The sequence below is a fragment of the Rhinatrema bivittatum genome, chromosome 13 (genome assembly GCF_901001135.1).
Source record: "Rhinatrema bivittatum chromosome 13, aRhiBiv1.1, whole genome shotgun sequence".
Taxonomy (NCBI): Eukaryota; Metazoa; Chordata; class Amphibia; order Gymnophiona; family Rhinatrematidae; genus Rhinatrema; species Rhinatrema bivittatum.
Window position 1 is genome coordinate 76,393,754 of NC_042627.1, and position 13,566 is coordinate 76,407,319.

The 13,566-nt window shown below is 44.6% G+C and overlaps 1 protein-coding gene across 2 annotated transcripts in view; it reads right to left on the reverse strand.

Moving 5' to 3' along the window:
* The window catches only part of IGF1R (insulin like growth factor 1 receptor), a 333,492-nt gene that overhangs the window by 50,524 nt on the left and 269,402 nt on the right, over positions 1-13,566 (reverse strand). The gene's annotated exons all lie outside the window — the stretch shown is intronic.

The window sequence follows — 13,566 nt, forward strand, 5'->3', positions numbered from 1 at the left end:
TGAATAAGTAATGAGAAGCCTATCTTTAGACCTTCCAAATTCATCCACAACTGAAGGGTTGCTCTCATCCTAGGAGTCACAGCTTTAGTAGGATAAAGGTTGATAGCATTTATCTAATTAGTTCCAAAGTCCCCTCATGGGCGAACAAGTCAGAGAAACCACACGTACCGCTGGACCAACCTTGCTGACCTTTGGTCCTGAGACCTAACCAGGCCCATCAGCAATGTGGCTCTTTCAATGGAGAGAAACACTTTCTCCTGAAGCAAATCTATCCTGGCTCCCATTAACTAATTTTTCTTAGCCGGAACCAAGTTTGATTTGGCAAAGAGGACCAGGAAACTAGGGGACTGGAGGAGCTGTATGTCTTCAAGAACACCCAATGGGGATGATCTGTCATTAGCCAATCATACAGGTATGACAACATGCAGACTCCTCTGTGCACAAAGCTGTACCACCACTACTACAGGACAATCTGTGAACACCCTTGGGTTGCAGAGAGGCCAAAGGGGAACACCTTGTATTAGTAATGGATACCATTCACTAGGAACCTGAGGAACTTCCAATGGGCGAGGTTAATGGGGATATGTGCATGAGCTTTCTTCAGTTCTAGCGCTAACATCCAATCCTTCGGCTAAAAGAAAGGAAAAATTGTTTGAACTTCTTCTGCACCAATGATTTGTTCAGTCTCTGCAAGTTCAGTATAGGTGTTAGAAACTGTCTTCTTGGGTGATCAGGAAATACCTGAATAGAATCCTTGTACACACTCCTGAGGAGGGACAGGTTTGACCACCTCCTACTGAAGGAGTGAAACCCCTTCCAGGTGTCGTTGGACAGACTCAAGATCAGAGCTGAAGACTGCTGTATTGGAGGAGGGTGAGAGAACTTTAAGTGGTAGCCATATTCCACAATTTTCAGGACTCACCAGTCCTTGGCAATATAAAGACATTCTGAAAGGAAGGACTGAACCCTTCTCCCCCCAAAGAAGGCAGGTCTCAAAATCTTCAAAAAATGGTCACAGGTTTAAGCTGCATCTTCATCTGCTGCTGAGCCTTTGCTTGACACCTTTCCTTCTGTTGACCTCAGGTGGGCAGCTACTGCTGAAAGAGTGGGAGGAATTCAATGCTAAAAAGAGCAGAAAGAATGGATGCTTGAAGGGAAAATAACTGGCATCAGCTGGGAGCTGGCTGGTCCCTCCACCACAGCTGATAGCAATTGCAAGGTGGACTGATGATCTTTAATCAGAGCCACAGTCTCGCAAACTTAGTCACCAAATAAAGGACATATCCACAAGATGATCATTTAAAACTCTGATACAGGAACAGGCCTCTTAAAATCTTCCACTATTTATCCAACATACCAGTAAAACTTTGAGGAAAGGCACTTTGTAATACTCCAGTATCATGATCTGTTTGCATATCCAGCATAGCTCTCTGCTTCAACGGCAGGGGAGAAAGTCTGATACTTCATGTATATCCAAGCATAGCTCTCTGCTTCAATGGCAGGGGGAATGAAGAAAAGTGGATCTATATACAACCAACAAGGACTGAATAACAGTCTGAGTAAACAAATAAGCATGGGTGTAGCTTGCTTATTGTGACGGTTACTACCCCTAACTAAGCTAGATATTTCACTTAGATGCAGCTCCAACACTGCTCTTTGCATTAATGGTGGGGGTGGAAGGGAAATAGAACCAAAGGGTTACTAAGAGCCAAGAGTAACAGATAAGTATGAGAAGAAAAAAAAAGTGCGAGGCTTGCTGGGCAGACTGGATGGGCCGTTTGGTCTTCTTCTGCCGTCGTTTCTATGTTTGCCTGTTACGTTGTTTTTACTAACTCCTCCCCCCCCTCTGAACTTTGGAGGGAGCAGGCTATAAGCAAATTTAAATAAATATCTTGAAGGCCATTTGCTCGCACCTATATGAACCATCAGGCACCTACAGAAGTAGTTGAAGTCCTAACCACAACAAAAACTTCATAAGTGGAATGGATGAGATGCTTTTCACATTCTTCCACTGCTTGGTGGAAGTCCAACTGCTCTGGGTCTGTCAAATTCAGAGATTTAGTTTTTGCACACATTTCTGTAGATACTACAAAATGTAGTGTTGGTGAGCAGCTATTCAGGCACTCAGGGATCCATACTTTTTCTCTCAAAACGTGTTCAATGCCTTTGGGTCCTTTCAAAGAAGCATGTTCGAGTGATCATGAGTGCACTTAAAAGGTTTCAGCGCTGATGCCACCACTACCGAGCGGTGGGGAAGTCGGATGATCCCAAAACTTGGGAAAGCTTGGTTCCTGTATTTCAAATTCAGTTTCCAGGCCAACGGCAGGCATGACCGTGTCTGGCACATCCCCTTTCTGGGGGTCCTGAAGGTGGGCTATAAGCAGGATAGCCATAGAATCTCCTGCAGTTTGGAGAAAATGAAGAAGCCTCAAGACCTCTATTTTCAAGTCCTTTTCTTTCCTGCACGGATGGACAGTTTTACCAGCTTGTCTAAGAAGGATGCTGAGGGAAATCAAGCAGGGAATCTGAAAGAATCCCTGTAGAATCTTCCTTCTCCCCTGACCACCAAAATACTAAGCATTGACCCCAAAAAGGATGAGGGTGATTGAGGAGAAATCTAGTAAGAACTGAAGGTTTTGAGCAAGAAATATCTGGTAAGAACTGAGAATGGACAGAGTTTGCTTGATACCTTTCCAACTTATGATGTGAGTCCCCTGGATGAGTAAGATCCACCACCTCATGGTGACGACTTACTCCTAACTCTGGAAACTTTTGGGAAGCTGTACGCATCAGTAGGAAAGTTTTCTCCACCTTAGACAGAAGAGGCTCTAATTGTCCTCTCTGGTATCCAGGGTTTAAGCAGGCAAAGAAATCCTTCACTAATTCCAAAGGCTGGGGAGTTGGACAAAAATCCAGAATGGTTCTTCATCACTAAAAGCAGTTTTTACAGCTATGGAGGAACTGTGAGCCATGACAGCTGTCTTTCGCAGCAGTAGCCACCTCCAACCCGCTCCCCACACATGGTGTTGATAGTTCCCGAATAGGACACTCATGTATAGTTCTGGATGCACCTCTTGCTCTGCCCTAGCTTCAACAGTGGGACTCCTGGGCTCATTCACCAAAGCACTCCACTCTGATGAATATGACAGCACCCTAGAAAGCTGATATAGGGCATGCTGGGCATGCTCAGTGTACCTAGTCACAGTTCTAGAAACTTTGACATACGTTTTCCGTGCCGGCTCCAACTGATGATATCACCCATGTGTGAGGACTACCATCCTGCTTGTCCTAGGAGAAACTAGCAAATGTGTATTAAAATATATTGACACAAGAAAGAAAAAAAGACCCAGGAATATGACCAGAGAAAATGCTATAATTTAAAAAAAAAAACCAAAAAAAAACAACCCAAAACACCAATGCAAAACAGAAAGTCAAGTTGATCAGGGAAAATTTGAGAAGCTAGAGTAAAAAAAATGTCTTTGTAGTTTTTTTGTTTGCATATTTTTTTCTGTGTGTTTCAACTTTCTGCCTCAAGCCTCTCTCCCCCACTCCTTCACTGGCCCACTCATGACAACCTCCTTTCCATCTATCCAGATCGGATTCCTCTCTTCACTGGCCCAGATCTGGGTCTTCTGTCTCCTGCTGCCAGGTGCTTGTGTGATTGGAGAAATTACTTGCCTGATAATTTCGTTTTCCTTAGTGTAGACAGATGGACTCAGGACCAATGGGTATAGTGTGCTCCTGATAGCAGTTGGAGGCGGATCAGATTCCAATCTGACGTCAGCCCTAGTACATAGACCCCTGCAGGAAGTGAGTCCATCTGCTACACGCTAGGAAAATGGTGTTAAGGATGTTTGCAGTCTTGATTACCAGTGACATTAAATGTTATTAATAATTAGCATTAACGGGCCGAGTGACAAAGATGGAGTATGAAACTGCGCTAGATGTTCTTGAAGCCTAGAAAGGAATGAGGCCTGCTTAACACAGCCGTATATGCTCCTTCAGTAAAGACGTACTACCTCGGAAGTACTTTCTGTTGCGTGGGGACAGCATCCGGCCTGCAGAAAGTCAAACAAGCAAGGACAAGATGGGGTCAGGAGGCAGGGATGCTCATTTTTAAATCCATCCACGCCGCCTGCTCATGTACTTCCTGCCCAACATCTTAAACTGATGAACTTCTGAATATGCTTCTAAAGAAGGCCTGCACTGCCACATGAAAATTATTTTAAAATAAGACATTCTCTCTCTGGAAGAAAAATGTACAAAAAATAGATGTTTAAGAGTTACTGGTGACTTCAAATCCTATCCTGCTAGACGCTCTGCTTTACCAGATATTGGAAAGCACATTACAGTAATGCTTTGAAGCTTTTTGCCATTTCAGTAGCAGAACTTTCACTGCTGCTAAAATACTTTAAAAAAAAAAAAAAAAAAGGAAATGTGTGCATTAAATGCATAAACATTGAGAGGGGAGAAAAGCCCAGCATGAAGCACAGACAGTTCCGGGGCCATTTAAAGTCTCTCTAAATTAGGTTCAAACCACCTGCAGAAGGCAGTCTAATTTCCAGACTGACAGCTGAATAGCTTTGTTAGAGCTCTGGCTCTAATGTGGCTAAATGATTTTATTATTCTTTTTTTTTTTATGTCCAGTGAAAGCTTGGAATAGTGAACTCTTGCAATTCCCTTATAAAATGGACATTTTCATTTCTTTTCAATAGAATTGGAATTCAGACAACCCAGTAACAGTGAATTTATCTGCAGTTATAACAAATGAATCGATGCACAGCCCAAGTTATTTTTTATAAATAAATAAATATATGTAAAAAATGGTGAGGTCACATTAGTTTGACAGTTTAATGCTAAATACAAAAAGGCAACGCAAATCTACAATAAAGGACCTGTGCAGTAGATTCCTGCACAAAGTTTAAAGTGATACACACATGGGGGATGTTTCTGAAGGGGCAAAACCCCTCTCTCCTCTGCTGCAGAAACCTTCCTTATAAGAACAAATCTCAGTGTAAGGAGAGGGCCCCCTCATATAATGGCCTAAAGTATAAAAGCACCAGCTGAAGAGTGACCAGCAAACTCCTCCAGATGAGTAAGGCCATTCAAAGCTGAGAAAGGTGGGGAAAGATATTTTGCCTGCCTGCTAAAAGATTAATTAAAAAAAAAAAAAAATGCAACCAATATTAGATCTACATTTCAGTTTAATGTACCACTGTAGAGGGGCACCTTGAATCGGGGTGGGTTTCAGGGGGGTGGTGGTACAGAATCATTCTGAGGTACTGATAGTAAAACTGACATCACTAAAGATGTGTGGTCATTATAATGGATGAAAAGTAGCACCACCCCGATTCTAAGTGCCCCTCTACAGTGGTACATATACATATATATATATACATATATACATATATATATATATATATATAGATATATATAGAGAGAGAGAGAGAGAGAGAGAGAGAGAGAGAGAGAGAGAGAGAGAGAGGGAGAGAGAGTCAGACTGACTCTATACAAAGGAGCTCACTATCAAAATATTTTCCCTGTAACGCAAGCCTATCGCAAGCACAACGCATCCAAAAACAGGCGTAGTTATTTCTGGTGCTAAATCAATCCCGTGTTGCACTATCGCACTGAACACTATGGACCTGCATTTTTTCCCATAAACTCCACCCAAACTCCTGCCCACTGGAATACTCAGTCTTGAATTTGCATAGCATTTGCGTTGCTTTATGTATCGCATGGGTTACCGCGTGATCGCGCGCGTTAAGGCCCTAATGCAAATTGATAAAATGACCCGGTTAGACTGAACAGTTTACAAAGCAGAGCATAATCAATACCAGGACGTCTTTCAGTTTCCATCCAGCTTGTGCACTGGTATCACACCACACAATTCTGTACCAATTGTATTTTGTATGCACAAATCAGGATTTACACAAAGTTTCTCATGCATACTAAGTAGGTCTTCTGGGTATATTTTTGGGTTAGGGCTTGGTTTTGTTTTTTTAAAATCCTGATGCATTAGCATTATCATTAGTTTACTGCATCGGGAGCTAAATGGCTATTTAGCGTGTTAACGAAAACGTGTGATGAATTTCAAGGCTTTTTTTTTTAAACATCTTAACAGCTGAAGGAAAGCAGTCATCAGTACTGGGGACTCACATACTACTACTCATCCAAATAGGATCCCTTAAAGAGCTTTAGAACGGACATACACCAAGAGGTAAGTGGTACAGCAACACATTTCTCCTGTTTAGAAGATTCCAAAGAAAAGCAGAGTGGAGAGGAATAAAAAAAAAAGGCTGCTTACCTGTAACCTAAGTTCTCCACAGACAGCAGGATGAATAAGCCTTTACAAGTGAGTGACTTCTGTCAGCTCTGACACGCACCCAGCTAAGGCGGGAAGGCATCAGGAATGGCTGAGGCGCTCTGCACCAGTTGCACTGACTAGCACCTCACTCCACAGATAGTGCTGGTAGTTCCTTCTGTGGCACTATTGGGCATAATAAGTGTCTAAGCGCTGCAATCTGATGGCACCATGATCTGCCAGGCCAAGTGTATTGACTGCGCCTTGGAATGCGAGCTCTGCACTGGCGACACAGACAATGCCCTGGGTCAGGTCCAGATAAAAAACAGATGGCGCCACAGGGATCTCACAGGCCATGAATAAAATTAGCACATACACCGATCAAGCCATGTCCCCCACCTCAGCGCTGAGGAGGGGACCGTTTTGGCAGAGCTTTGCACAATATTCTCTTCGCCTCAGAAGGAACCTGAAAAAAAATGAAGATCGTGCCACTTGGGAGCTTTTCTCTGTGCGTCTTCTGGTGCCATAGGCTCCTAACACCACACTCAACTACTGACCTGAGGTGGATCGGAGACCAGCACTGTAGTGAGGGATCCTCCCTGTGGTTGGGAGTTTAAGGAGGGGAAACTTCCCACCTCAGCTTCATGAGCCAAGAACTCAATGACGCTTTGCTCAACAAAAAAAACAGCTGCTTGGTCTCATGCTAAGGCTTGAGGCTCTTACACACTGGTGCCTTCATCTTTCAGGCAAGGTACTGTTGCACCATGGGGAACATACGACAACTAAGGATGCGCAATCACATTTTTTAAATTTTTTTCTTTTTTTTTTTTCATTTTTGTGCGCACAAAAATGAAAAAAAAAAATTTAGCGCACACATTAATTGAAACAAAAAACCAAAATCACACCCCCTAATGACCACAGCTGTAAGCAGTTGGAGGATTCATGGTTTGGACCCAAGCATTAATAGCAGACTGAGTATGTATCTGTCAACATCCAGCGCTCACACATGCAGCCCTTAAATTTGCTTACTGAAGGCTTTTTAGCCTTTAGCTTTTCTGTGCTTTTTGACATCTTTTGATTTTATATTACACACAAAGTTCTATTTGAAGGGCAGACAAGGGTGCAGCAGGAAAAATCTGAAAGCACCAAGACAGATAGATAGGGGCACTAGGTCCCAATTCAGAAAACATTCAAGTGTTTGGTAGCTCAGAAGATGACTCAAAGGCTCATGAGGCAGTGTGCATGGGTGGGAACACCAGCACACGTTCAGTAAAGATTTTATCACGCTCTGACACCCGAGTCCGTGTCAGTGCCATTGGATGAAGTCGCCCACGTGCAAAGGCTAATTCATGCCTGCTTGTCAACTGGGAAAGGAACTATGTTGCAGAAGAGTCCGCCAGTGTTCGAGTGGGGATTCCAGCTCACATGAGAAGTTTCACAGATTTAACCACTACAGCAATCATCTCTCCTCCCTTTGATGAAAAATGTTCCATAAATCCTCTGGGGACTTGCAAGCTATCTCACAGCATATTATTCTAAGAAAAAACGTCGTTCTGGAGTCACAAAGAAAAGATCACTCTAATGAAAACCAGAGGCAGGTTGCACTTAACAGTTCTCGGAGTCTGCGCTTTTCCAAGGAACTCATTACGTTATCACAGAGCAGAAGATGCTAAATTCTCAGAAACAGCATGACGACAAGCAACTGAGAGATCAATTTTCTGCACTTAATCAGACTACAAATACTGTGTTAAATAGAAAAGGAGAAATTTCCTTACCTGTTAATTTTCTTTCCATTAGTCCTACTACTACACTTAACAAGTGGGTTATTTCTCCCTACCGGCAGGAGGCGGCAGACAACACAGCTTTCCACTGTGACATCGTAGCTTAGGAGGTGGTGCCAGCAGTAGGAATCCTGTATCCTTCTGACCAAGCTTCAGATAAACAAAGACATTCCAACTCGAAACCTGAGAAAACGTTTCCCTGCAACCAAACACAGAAGGGAAAGCAGGGAAAAAAAAAAAACTCGAACCAGATAGGGAAAAGCCAATCCCTCCCCAATTAGACAAACAAAACGAGCCTGTAGAGAAACATACCTCACTTCCTGGGTGGGTCCTTGACTGGTGTGGCAGGACTAATGGAAAGGAAATTAACAGGTAAGGGAATTTCTCCTTCCATCGCATCCTGCTACACCAAGTCCTTAACAAGTAGAAAGTACCAAACCTTCATCTATCTGAGGGGGAAGTAGCAAGGGCTGCCCAAAGAACACCCATACCATATGCCAAATCCTCCAGCGCAAGAACATCCAACCTGTAATGCTTTACAAAAACATGCAGGGAAGACCAACTAGCTGCCCTGTAATTATCTCTGCCCAGGTCGCCGGGAGTGCACCCCCAGCAAGTCTGGCGGTTTCTTGCCCTTACCACTGTTTCCCTTACCCAGCAAGCCAGTGTGTCTTTACAGCCCGCCTCTCCCTTTCCATGGACCCCCCAAACAGAACCAACCAACCAATCTGACTTCTGGAAATCATTAGCAACCTCCAAGTACCGAGAACAAGCCTCCGGACATCCAAACACTGGATATTCTGACCCGTACTCCTCCCGTGAAAAGGCCGGGAGAGAAACAGTCCGATAGATATGGAAGACGGAAGTAACCTTTGGAAGAAAGGACAGCACTGAATGAAAGACCAACACTTCCAACGAGATCACCAGAAAAGGGTCCCAACAAGAAAGTTTGAAGTTCTGAGACCCATCTTGTGGAGAAAATCGCAACAAAGAAAGAAGACTTCAATGACAAATCTTTCAAAGAACTGTGCTTCAAAGGTTCAAAAAGGGAACCCTTTAAGGGCTTGCAACACTTAGGTTCAGATCGCATGGTACAGAAGGGTGGACCCAAGCATTTCATGTCCCTCAGAAAACATCTGGATGGGTTGCTATCGATCATCTCAAAATAGGCCCCTGGGTAGCAGGCAAGTGCTGCAACTTGCACCTTTAAAGAGGTTCAGGGCCAGTCCCCCATCTAGCCCGCCCTGAAGGAAGGCGAAGACACAAGGTACCAGAGCTCTCCAGGGAGATTCTGCCCTGGACCTGCAGAACTGCTCGAAAAAGCGCCAGACCCGAATGTAAGCAAAGGAAGCAGACCATATCCAAAACTTCAGTAACGTGGATATCACAGCTGCAGAATATTCCTTAACATGAAGCCATCTCCACTCAAGAGCCAGATCCTCCATGACCACAGGCCCGAGTCAAGAACCCCCGCATCCCTGGGAAACACAAGGGTCAGTCCACTTGAAGCTGGAGCAGATCTGCGTACCAAAGTTTGCGCAGCCAGTCTGGTGTCACTAATATGATACAGTTGTTTATGCGTAGCAGCAATCTGCCTATGAGCACTCATGGAGGAAAAGCATATAGGAGCTTTTCTTCCTGCCAGGACTAAACTGGGGCGTCGATTTCCTCAGACTCAAGTTTTCTGCATCGGCTGAAGAAACAGACCACTTTCGTATTCTTTTGGATCACCATCAGATCCACCTGACACTGACCCCATCTGTGACAGAGTCTGTAAAAAGCACTCAGGCAAAGCTCCCTCTGCCCATGCTCCAGCAGGTTCCGACTGAGGAAGTCGGCCAGAACATTTTCCTGACCTGCAACGTGCACCGTGGACAACAGGAGATTCTTCTCTGCCCACAGCAACAGGAGCAACGTCTCCACCAAGACTCCCTGATTCTTGGTGCTCCCCTGTCGATTTGCTTAGACTATCGCTGTGGTGTTGTCCAAAAGGACCCAAACAGCCCTCCTACGAAGCAGCAGGTGAAAGGCCAGAAAAGCCAGACTAATTGCTCTGGTCTCCAGTTGGTTGATGGATTACAAGGCCTCCTCTGGAGACCAACTTCCCCGGGTCACTTGATTCAGATAGTGAGCCCCCCAACCCAACAGGCTTGGGTATGTTGTGACCAAAACCCAGTCTACCATGAAGTAGACTGCATAACATTCACGCCCCTATTCCGCTGGAGGCACGAGCACCACCAATCACAAGAGTTGAAGTTTCATCAGCATGTTGCAGACTGCCTGCTGTCTGGCCTGGGCAATAATGCCAGGAAGCTCGAAAGTGGCCGTGACCCCTACCAGCCCTATAAAAAGTGTCCCTGGTCTTTCAGTAACTACTGAGGCTTAGGATCACAGAGAGTTTTCACCAACAGATCCAGATTCTCCCCGAACAGAAGCAGGCCCTTGAAAGGCAACTTTCCCAGATGAGTCTTGGACCAAGAGTCAGCCACCCAATTGTGTAGCCACATGAGCTGCCGCACAGCAACCACTAAAGCTACCAACTGGGCAGAGCCATGCAACAAGTTATACAGAGTGTCTGCCAGAAACACGGTAGCCAACTCCAATCAATTGCTCCATGAAGCATTTATTCCATCCAGTAACATGTCTCTAGCATGTCCTGATGTTACACTGACCCGATCAATATTGGGGTAACTGAAATCTCCCATTACTGCACTGCTAAATTGGTTAGCTTCCCTGATTTCTCTTAGCATTTCATCATCTGTCTGACCATTCTGGCCAGGTGGGTGGTAGTATACTCCTATGACTGTACTCTTACCCAACACATATGGGATTTCCACCCATATAGATTCTACTGAGCATTTAATGTTTTATATGATCTTTAACCTGTTGGATTCTTTACCCTCTTGGACATAAAGTGCCACTTGTACCCTGATATAGCAATATTCCATTGGTTATCCTTCGTCTAGGTCTCAGATGCAAATTATATCTATGTCTTCATACTTCTTAAGACTTTTGGCATTGGCATACAGACATTTCAAAGTGCATTTTTTGTTTGCATTAACAACCTGCTTTTCAGTTGATAGGGTTAATTTAGAATTCTTTAGCTCAGGTGATTCTTTGCTTATAGGCACATGGACTATTTTTGCTTTTATTGGAACCTCTCTGTTGGCATGCCCTAACTCTCCTGTTTCATTAATATCCTTCAAAGATATATTCTTCCGAACCATGCACTGCTGAGTGACTGTCTGTTTTCCCCCTTGTTCTAGTTTAAAAGCTGATCTATCTCCTTTTTAAAAGTTAGCGAAACAGCCTGATTCCACTCTGGTTAAGGTGGATTCTGTCCTTTTGGAAAAGTCTCCCCTTCCCCAAAAGGGTTCACCAGTTCCTTACAAAACAGAATCCCTGTTCCCTACACCATCATCTCATTCACGCATTGAGACTCCGGAGCTCTGCCTGCCTCTGGGGACCTGCACTTGGAACAGGGAGCATTTTGGAGAATGCCACTCTGGAGGTTCTGGATTTCAGCTTTCTATCTAAAATCCTAAGTTTGGCTTCCAGAACACCTCTCCCACATTTTTCTACATCGCTGGTACCCACATGTACCACGACAGCCGTCTCCTCTCCAGCTCGGTCTATAATCCTATCTAGGTGACACCACCTCCACATAAGGCAGGCAAGTTACCTGGCGGACCTTACATCCACCAGCCACCCAGCTATCTACATTTCTAATAATTGAATCACCAACTATGATGGCCAACCTAACCCTTCCCTCCTGGGCAGTAGCCCTGAGAGACTTGTCCTCCGTGCGAGAGGACAACGCATTGCCTGGAGAGCAGGTCCTTGCTATAGGATCACTTCCTGCTACACCAAGGTGATGTTTTCTCCAACTGGGAGACCTTTCTGATCCAACGCAGCCACAGGGGCTGCCAGACTGGATTTGGGACTTGGCTACTATGTCCCTGAAGGTCTCATCAATGTACCTCTAGGTTTGCTACTCTAGCCTCCAGAGATCGGACTCATTCTCTAAAAGCTCTTTGCACCAGGGTGCACACATACAATCTCTCACTGGCAGGTAAAAAAATCATAATGTGACACTCAATGCAAAAGACTGGAAAGCCTCCCTCTTGCTGCTGGACTGCTGCCTTCATCTTAATTTTGTTGAGTTCTTAGTTAAGTTTAGGTTACTAAGGGAGTTGGAATTAGAGTACTTTAATTAGTAAATACACCTGTAAATTTAATCTGCTAGTGTCCTACAAGGGGGATGATTAAACTTTCAATAAGGGCTGGTGCAATAATATGATTTAGATAAGAACCTGATTGATTTTTAATGAGAAAGTGTCTCTTGCCTAAACATCAAGGGTTGAGCTACGAGTAGGTGAATGGGTGGGAAAGACAGACACTAGAATTAACTCCCTCTGGCTTGCTTATTATCTCAGGCACACACAAACTCTAAAAAATATATCCCACTATTTTACTTCTCTCCAAACTTTTTTAAGTCCTAAGATTTTCCAAAGCTATACTTACCAATCTTCTTCAATCACCATTAAGTTGATCTTCACTCAAAGGATTGAAAGGTTTGAGATTCACGTGCCTAATGGTGCGTACTTCCAGTCCTATTGCAAAGGGTTTGGGGCCTCTGGACACTGGGGCTATAGAATTCAAAGCCTGGATTGCTCAGTGTGACCTCTGGAGTCCTCTCCCAGGGAATGCTGGGAGCAGTATGCAGATGAACCTTCCAGTCCTCTTCTACTTCAAAAGGTGCAGGGCCTCTGGAAGCTGGGGCTGTAGAGTTCAAAGCCTGGATTGCTCAGTGTGACCTCTGGAGTCCTCTCCCAGGGGATGCTGAGAGCAGTATGCAGATGAGCCTTCCAGACCTCTTCTACTGCCTGATGGAGGAAATGGAAGAATTCTGGAGAAAATTCTCCCCGCCCGGGTTCAAGGCCCGTGAACTCCTGGGTGAAAACCTACTTAATGGCATTGTTGGCTCCGGGAGTGGGGGCAACTCATACCCCTCATCCGTTGCATCGCTCCTCCTCGGAATCAAAGCCGGCCAGTGCAGGAGATTTAAAAAAATGGCTGCAGTCTCCCCAGGCTCAACCAATCAATCCATCAGGAGCTGGGAGCCCAGCAACGGGCTCGCACTGCTGGTCGAAAACCAGTGGCCTGGGTCCAACGCAGAGTGCTGTACTAGTTCCAATCTTTCCAGGTGTGGAGGCAGGAAATACTGGGTCTTGCTGCTGGTACTACCTCCTAATTACTGGCTGTGATGTTACAGTGGAAAACAGTGTTGTCTGCCTCCATCTGCTGGTAGGGGGCAATAACCCACTTGTTAAGAACTGGACTGGTGTTGCAGGATGAGATGGAAGTAACTATTCCACAAACCTGAGTCTCATTTTAATATATAGTCTCTTCCTGTGAGTGCCCAACCAATATTCATGGAAGGCTGGAGAAAATGCTTTGTAAACAAAAAAAAAAAAAAAG